Here is a 9450-nt window from a genome sequence, read left to right on the forward strand (position 1 = left end):
CTAACTGTAGAAACAATATCAGGAATATAAAATAAGCCTCAATACGCATAATCTGGCCCACATACACCATCATCTAATCAGACATTCAGTCTCTCTATAAATATTTATTTGGTACAAAATCATAAAAATTTAATTAATGAATATGACTTTTAAGTATCATCTGAAGTACTCCTCATGCATATAATTGTATATACTTGTATAAATGTCACCTAGACAGGAATTTTACATTCATGTAGAAATCAAATTTCCACAACTTAAACTAGATGAGAGGGGTCATTCCCACGTGTATTGTGTGGTGTGAATTTTACCACAGTTCTGAATCCTTCCACCTAAAACCGAGTTATGTACAATAATTTATTATTTCATGTTAAGATGAGTGTTAAGTGTAGAATACACTTTGAATTATTACATTAATTCACAGAAATAAAACAATAATGATAAATTATTTGTTTAAATTCTAATGTTTCTCAGTTTTACAATTCATAAAATATATCATTAAAATTAGTTTCACTTTCTTCTTTTCTATAGCTGCTAAAATTAAAATTATATATTAAACATTCAATATTAAGAAATCAAAAATAAATAACATTATAAAAATGATATATTATTTAACTGTGATTTGAATTATAGTGCTAACAAATTGTGATGTGAACAACATTTAATAGAATTATGGGTAATACTTTTTAAACTTACCAGCTTGTTATTTGTTACCTAATTGTGTCATTTGTTATTCTTGGTCCAAGTCATCCCTTCAACTTGTTTAATTTTCTATTTTATCTATATTGGTTTGCTGATTGTGCATTTTGTTTTCTCTTTGTAATGACTGACATGAGGCTGAAAATCTGTGTGCTATTTTATTCCTTCCTATGTAAAAGTAAAATTTCTGGTCTCCACAGCTGTTTTACTGCACTATACTACAGTATTTCCCCCTTTCCTATCTCCTGTAATGCTGCTCTCATATATTTTATTTTTTATTAAAATTCTATTGTTAAGGTAAAGTATAGAGGGGTTATACTTACACAAGAAAGGCAAGGAATTCATTTCTTTTCTAACTTGTTACCCCTTCTCCAATTTTTTACCCTCTTCCCTCCCAACGCCCCCCCCTCAAGATTATTTCCAACATATTGTCTTGTGAGTATGACAGTTGCATAGGTTACTTATTTGACCTTTGTCTCACCATTTTGTTTTTTCTCTTTCCATTCCCAAGTTCAAATCAACATATTTACAATACCCAGGGCATCAGATTAAAATACAGTGACTTCAGGCGATAAACCATAGGTGGGGAAAACACAAAAGGATAAAAACAAATCACGTAGTACATTAAGAACAACAATCACCTTATACAGTCATATGTACATAGCTCTTGAGCTATTCTGCTCAACTATTAATATTATCCTTGATGTACACAATACTGTTCCCCAATTACCCAGTAATCCCACTTCTGGGCATTTACCCTAGTGACCACAAATAAGGCCACTCTAAAGCTACCAGCCCAATTATGTTTATCACAGGAGTATTTACCCTAGGTAAGATATGGAATCAACCCAGATGCCCCTCAGTAGATGAATGGATCAAGAAAGTGAAACACACACATACAAACATACACACACACACACACACACACACACACACACACACACACACACACACACCAAAGAGATATACATAAATGTAATACTATGCTTTCATCAGAAAGAAAGGTACCATCTCATTTTTAAGGAAATGGAAGAACTTGGAAAAAATCATATTAAGTGAAGTAAACTAAACAAAGAAACATAGGTCCCGTGGTTTCCTTTATTTGCAATAATTAGTTTACACCAAGGATAATATCATGTATTTTAATTTGAAATTTTGTTCTATATTGAGCATGCAACATTATGTTCATCTTATCCATTACTGAGGGAAGCACAACAAAAAGAGCAACCCCTACTCATAAGAACAACTCCTACTTACTTAGCTTCATTCATTTCTTTCTTTTTTTTTTTTGTGAAAATACTGTACAGAGGGATTACAATTACACGGGCAAGATAATGAGTACACTTCTTAACAAGATTGTAGCCTCCTCCTTTGTTTCCCCTTCCCATCCCTTCCCATCTTCCCTCCGCCCCCCACCCAATCCTACCCGCTTCCCCCCCCCACTAAAATTGTAAAGTTCGTTTTCGACATAACGACTTGTACATTTCATTGTTGCAATGGATCCACCTGTATCCCTATTTAAACGATTTGTTTTTCCCCTTCCCCTCCACAAATTATACCGAACATCAAATACAGTGAAAGCAGGGGTTATACTGTGGGGAAGGGACATACAAACAACAATGAAATAGTCTTATAAATGTGTTAGAAACAATCGCATGAAAGAAAAAAAGAATACATATCTAAGGGTTCATTTCCCTAACATCACCTTATCAGACCTTTTCTACTTGACTCAGACATATACTAGATATTGCAAATCAGGGAAACCATGTAAGGCCAGTGTTGTCTCCTGTATCCTCATGTTGTACATTACAACTATATACTGATTCATCCTGTATATCTACTATCTTCTACATTGTGACCTAAATGCCCCAACAATTCCACGTTGCTTTACTTGTTAAAAATTTCTCTCTTAATTTTTGATGTTTGTGTGTGTGTGTGTGTGTGTGTGTGTGTGTGTGTGTGTGTGTGTGTGTGTGTGTGTGTTTACAAAGATCAGAAGACAATATTTTTCTTCATTTAGAATACATCTTTCAGGTCATTGTAAGTTGTGGCTAATGGGAGAAGTCTCTTGCTATTTTAAGGATGAAACAGAAAAAGATATTTGTGCATGTACCACAGTTGCTTTATAAGTCTGTAGTTGAACACTGAACTTCGATTTATATCTTGGCTGTTGTTGTGAATGATGATTACAATGAACTGCAAATATATTTGAGTTACAAATAGAGAAATAATCACTTGATTGGTGGAGCAGATTATATTTCAACTTTGGAGTTCTTTAGAAAGCTGCATATTACTTTCTACAAGGAGAATACTAACCTGCATTTTGTTGAAGAGTGTAGAAAATTTCCTTTTCTCCACTCCCAGCATTATTACCTTTGTTAAAAGGTAATAAAGGGCAGGTTTTTATTCTCTTCAGTACTCCAGACTGGCCTTAGACTTAAATCCAACCTCCTAAATGCTTGGAGTTAAAAGCCTTTACCACCACACGTGATTCCTTTGATTTTTTTGATAAAAGTTAGTTAGGTTTTTAAAATGAGGTAGTCAAATAAGAACAGCACCACGCACAAGGTATTCAGGTAAGGGGTAGGTTTATTCAGTAGACCTGCTGGGACCAGGCAAGGTTGGCACTCCACGTGGCTGGGAAAGGCCTGGGAAAGAGAGAGAGCTGGGAAAGAGAGAGGAAAGAGCTAGAAAAGAGCTAGAAAAAAGCAGAGAGAGCTAGAAAAGAGCAGAGAGAGAGCAGAGAGAGAGAAGAGTGAGAGAGCAGAGAGAGCTAGAAAAGAACAGAGAGAGAGAGGACAGAGAAGAGAGCTGAGAAAGAGCTAGAAAAGCAGAGAGAGCTTCTGGGCCTGGGCTAAGCCTTATCTAGGGTATGGGTGGAGAAAGGTGTGGCCACATCAAATTCAGATGTGACCTCTTCCAAGTGTCCCAGTTGCTTAACGCAGATACTAGGTGGAGACTTTGCTGTGAGGACGGTGGAACGGAACTTACAGTTACAATAATTATGAAGTAGTATCATAGTAATTTTGAATTACATTTCTCTAATGACTTCTGCTCAAAAAGAATTAAACCAGCATAGAAGTGGTATTAAATAACTTTGTAAGACCACTGGAAATTTTCAGGGCTTTAAGGAGAACATGTCTATTCAGAACTTTTGTACACTTTTAATCAAGTTTCTTGTTAATATCATCTTTAATCTTTCAAATACAAAATCAATAATTAATTCAAGGTATTAGAAAGCAACAATATTAAGCAACTCCTAACATTTTCAATTTTAAATAACATGATATTGCTTAATCATTTTCTGTTTATGCTTGAGACTATATAACTATATAACTATATAAATAAAATGCATACGCATTTTATTTATTTCACAATGATTGTTTTTTCCAAAGACTGCGTGTCTAATTTCCTTGTTTTCTTTCAGTCTCAAGTAGTTCAGATTTCAAATGAAGAATAAATGGACAGAAGCAAACAAAAAATAATATAGTTCCCCTCATCTTATGATGCCTTTACAAGAATGAGGAAAGTGTTCATCCAAGAACCGATGATAAGACATCGAAAAGAGAATCCATTCTTCTAGGTCTTTCTTAACTTTGCAATGTACCTTAAATGATGTAAAACACAATATAATGCTCAGATGCTTTGAATTTTTATCAGTTTTGCACATTTTCATATGAACTTCACCTCAGTCTACAACATTCCTTCATTATTTTGTCCCTGATATTTTTACACTCTCAAGACATAAGATAACCAGTTTGATTTACAGCATGAGAAATAATCCAACTGGCTTCCTTGGAAGAAGAGTATGGCCAATAGATTACATTACTTCTGTTTGCTCACTATATGCAATGGTTTCTGTAATACTTATCACATTCTTTTTAGTATTTTAAAAAAACTGCTGGCTAAACTCAAAACTCATTCATGGAAGTTTATGTTAAGTATTTCACAAGTTTTATTTTCCTTAATTCTTAAGATAACATTTTCTATAATGCTAATGTTATTACCATTTTAGTGTTGGGAAAAATTGTAATTAAAGGCAGTAAGTGCATGGCCCAAACACACACTGTGAGGAAGAAAATGAGTCAAAGTTTCCAAAAGTCTTTCAGCAATACACAAAAGGTAGGTAAAATCTCTCCATTCTCTTACACTCTCAATTCAATATTCATATTGTCCAAGAAATAATACCATAGCAATTATTGCCCATGGTTATTTTTTCTGTTACATTTTTTCTTCAACACAGACTGTGTTGGTGACATTGGGTTATCATGCACAGAGCTGAGCTTATAAGAAAGACAAATATATTCTGTCCCATTTTTCCAGGTTCCATTTTAAAAAGTAATAACTTTTAAATATCATCACTTACTTTCTTAAGAATCCAAAAAATGAAAAAAAATTCACAAATAATCACTCCAAAATGCTTTAAAAGTAGGAGATGATAAAACAGGCCCCCGTGAAGTAAACTTTCTTCTACTTTTAAAATTACTCTGCATGCCTTGTGCTGGTTGGTCACACCTGTAATCCTAACTACTCGGCATATTTACTCAGGAGCCAGAGATCTGTGGATAGCAGTGGAAGCCAATCAGGGCAAAATAAATTCATGAGATTATTTTTCAAAAATTTCAATGAGTTAGCAAAGGGCTAGGAATGGAGATGTAGCTCATATAGTAGCTCACCAATCTAGAGAGGAAAGGCCTAGCAAGACTTTGAAGCCCTTTTTTCAAACTGTGAGCACACCAACATACATGCAAGTGCATGAGAACATGTGCACGTGCACACACACACATTCATTCAAAATACCTTCATATCAGTTTTTTGCATTAATTTATTTGTTAGCCATATTGTTTGAGTAAAATAAAGGAAATAAACTCTCCCATCTCAGAACATTTTCATACTTTTCTATTTTAAAAATACTGTACAGAGAGGTCACATTTACATGAGCATGTAATGAGTACATTTCTTAACAAGGATTGTTACCTCCTCCTTTATTTTCCGTCTACCGTCCCTTCCCTCTTACCTCTACTAGTAAACTCCCCTCCCCCCTTCCCCTGCCTAAATTGTAAAGTTCATTTTTCACCATAGTGTCTTGTGTATCTCATTGTTACAATGGGTCAACTTGAATCCCTACTTAAGCATTTTTTTTCCTTCCTCTTCCCAAATTAGAGGAGCGTATATACAAGAGGTGGGCACACCAAATTCAAATACAGTGAAAACAGGGGTTATAGCATGAGGGAGGAACATATAAAGAAACAAAAAAAATCACATAGACTGTTATAAGTACGTTCGAAACAATAGCAAGAAAAAAAAAAACACTTGTGTTCCTATTTGGGCGTTCATTTCCCTTAACATCATCTTATCTGGTCATATGTGCATAGATTTTGACTTTTTCTGCTTATCCCAGACATATATTAGTTATTAAAAATTAGGAAAACCCTGGGACCTATGTTTCTTTGGACCTGGCTTACTTCACTTAATTTTTTTCCAAGTCTTTCCATTTTCTACAAATTGGGCGATGCCATTCTTTCTTATGGAGGCATAGAATTTCATTAGTACAAATAGCATATTTTCTTGATCTATCTGATGAGGGGCATCGGGGTTGTTTCTATATCTTAGCTATCTTAAACAATGCTGCAATAAATATGATTGTGCTGATAGTTTTAGTACCGTCTTGTTTGTGATCTTTTGGGTAAATGCCCAAAAGTGGGATTGCTATGTCATAGGGGAGTTCTATGTGGAGTCTTTTGAGGAACCTCCATACTACTTTCCAAAGTGATTGAACAAGTTTACACTCCCACAAAGAGTGCAGTACAGTTCCCTTGTGTCCACATCCCCTCCAGCATCTGTTGTTGTAAAAGTATGGAATGGTACAGGAATTTGCCTATCATCCTTGCCCAGGGGCCATTCAAATCTTGTCTGTATTGTTCCAATGTTAGAGTACGTCATGCTGAATGGAGCATAGAACATGTTTTATATATAAAGTGTAATTGATTTTCTTAAACTAGACAATTCAACAAAAAGTAAGTATAAAAGAATTTTCATGAAATTTAAAGCCATGTACTTCTTACATAAGCACACATTTAAGAATAAAGTCAAGATTGACATGTCAAAAACAAAATAATTCCAGATATTTGTTGTTCAAGAGATGTGTAGGAGGAGGAATTCAATTATTCTATACAAGGCTCCTGTCATAATGAACACTGCAGCAAGTGTTAAGTTTTGTTAAAATTTTTAATGGTTTAAATATATTTAATTTTGGGAATTTGCTTATATATATATATATAATTTGGATTCATCTCTATATTTTGCTATAAATATTTATGATAAAAACTTTGAATAATTGATTTATAATATATCCTAGTTTCATATACCAAATTACATTCAGAAAATGGGATATAACAATTAACTAAAGTAAGTCTTGGCAGAAAAAATGGCACCCCTATACCATGTGACACCCAGTTCTGATATATTTCATTATGCCTCCATTTAATGAATGTGATTGTTTAAATGTTTCATAAGTACTAATTAAAATTGATCAGTGTATTATAATCTAATTGTTTACAATTTTATCCGAGAATCATTTAAGAAAGTCCCATTCAATCATGACATACATCACATTCCATTGGTATTCATATGGATAGGAATGAGTTTCTTAGGATCTCCTGCCATTTGGAGGTGGCAGGACCAGGATTCGAACTGTGGGCTCCAGCTCCCACCACTTCAACCCGAGGATAGGGACTCACTGGTCTGTTCAAGAACATCAGCAAGACCAATGTTTAGGAAGGCACCAGTGGCTCTCAGAAGTCCTCCTTGATACTTATTATAATGCCCGGAGACTTGGAGCCCCCCCAAAAGTCCACCAGGGACCAAAGATCAATGCAAGCGGCAATGAGTCTTTTATTGACGAGCTCGAGCACGGACCCCTCTGTGCACTGATATCCGATTGCAGAGAGAGGCCCCAAGCACAGGGTTACAACACTTTTCATATGTTCTTTGGTAGGGGTAAGGCCTCAGTATGTATTGGCAATGAATTAATATACCACGTGGGAAATTTAAGTCATAATTCTAGCAGATGATTGGCGCAATACAAAGTGGGAAAAGGGCTGGGGCTAATAACTGGTCAGGTTAGCGAGCTATTGTGCTCTAAACTAATTAGACTGTACTTCTAGGGTAACTTAGGAGAAGTTGTTGCCAGATGGCCACTATCTCTGACCCCGACCCGGGGGAAGTGGTTTTGCCAAGCAGCCACTATCTCCGATCCTAGGCACAGGGGAAAGTGATCTGGAATGTGTACTTTGTCAGGTACTCCCTGCCAGAGGGTCGTTAATTTCAACTCCAGATCCAGGAGTTTCTGGGGCTCAAGGGAGGGTAGAATAGCAGCTGCATTCTTCAAGCAGATCTAATACAAAATGCAAATACAGGTCTATCTGATTATATATATCACACTTCTCATTACAAGGTTGAGATAGGAGATTATGGTCAAAGTCACCCTAAGCCGAAAAGTCCTTGAGAACCCTGTCCAACTTCAGGGCCAACAAAGCCAGAAGTATAGCCATATGACTCCAGTGTTAGAGGGCTAGCCTTCAATAAAGCAGCTCACAGACTGTGCCCAGATCCTGAATTCAAGGTCCAGGAGTGTTAACAAACAACCATACACAACAATCTGTGCAGCCATCTGCCTAAAGCAGGTCACCCTCAGCAGCATTTATTTACAATTTATTATGAGGCCAATGCAGGAAGAGTCACGCAGCGGAAGAGAAGACCAGGTTTCTTAGAAGTAACCAATATTCAGAAAATTAAAATTGAGGACATAAAATGGTAGCATACTTATGTAAAAACTACCATTAAGAAAAAGATGAGGGGGCTGGGAATGTGATTTAGTGAGAGAGTGTTGTCTAGCATGCAAGAAGCCCTGGGTTTGACTGCTCAGTAGCACATTCAAGAAAAAGCCAGAATTGGTCTTGGATGTCAGGAGGAAAGAAGGGAACACTCCCCAGTCATGAGGCCTTCTGCAGCGTGCCAGGACACCAACATGTTCTTCATACAACCACAGAGCAGGAAGACCGTCTCCCACTTCTCAGTCAGCCAGGGGCCCCAGAGTCAAGAGGGCAGAGCCAGGTTCTAACTCAGGTGCTTGGAGCCAGAAGAGAAAGGACCCTGCCTCTCTTTGGACTGGGGATTTGCATTAATGATGTGGAGAATGAAGGAAGGAGAATGGACAGGCAGAGCGAGAAGAAAGGCCTTCAAATCTGACAGATGGAGAGTCAAAACCCCACTCCCTAAGACCAAAGAGCAAGGCTCTCTATTGTTAACCTAAAGATAGCCTGAGGTTTCCTTCACCTGAGGGAGGAAGGTTAATTAGTCATTGTTTGAAGAGGCTGAGAAAAGCCTGATCATTGTGTAACTCTGACAAATGTTCAAGTTTTCCCCTCATTGCTGGCTGTGTCTGGAATGAATGAAATGGTTTTGCAGCTCACTTCCCTGTTGAGTGTGTACATTCTAGCTCCTAAACCTGTAGGCCTAGGTCTCTTCGCATAGTCTGGCTTTTGAAACTGGTTTCTGCCTTCAAATATTGTTACACTGGAGTTCTTCCTGCTAACAAGACTAGGGCTTGGAAGCTGAGAACTTCATGTGAACCCAGGATTGGTCAATGATGTTTATTTCCTGCTTTATAACTCAATAACTCTAAGAACATTTAGAGTGCAAGCAACTTCTCATTACCACGGGAAACACAGGAAGCTCTTGAACATCTGACCT

The 9450-nt window shown here is 36.7% G+C and overlaps 1 non-coding gene across 1 annotated transcript; it reads right to left on the minus strand.

Annotated features, from left to right (window-relative positions):
• Nucleotides 1-6546: 6546 nt before the first annotated feature.
• Nucleotides 6547-6649, minus strand: LOC138835212 (U6 spliceosomal RNA). The gene has a single exon (XR_011374513.1). It is a non-coding gene; the product is annotated as a U6 spliceosomal RNA (small nuclear RNA).
• Between the last annotated feature and the right edge of the window lie 2801 nt (nucleotides 6650-9450).

This window comes from Dipodomys merriami, unplaced genomic scaffold (genome assembly GCF_024711535.1).
Source record: "Dipodomys merriami isolate MVZ:Mamm:240054 unplaced genomic scaffold, mDipMer1.0.p SCAF_230, whole genome shotgun sequence".
In the NCBI taxonomy this organism is placed as follows: domain Eukaryota; kingdom Metazoa; phylum Chordata; class Mammalia; order Rodentia; family Heteromyidae; genus Dipodomys; species Dipodomys merriami.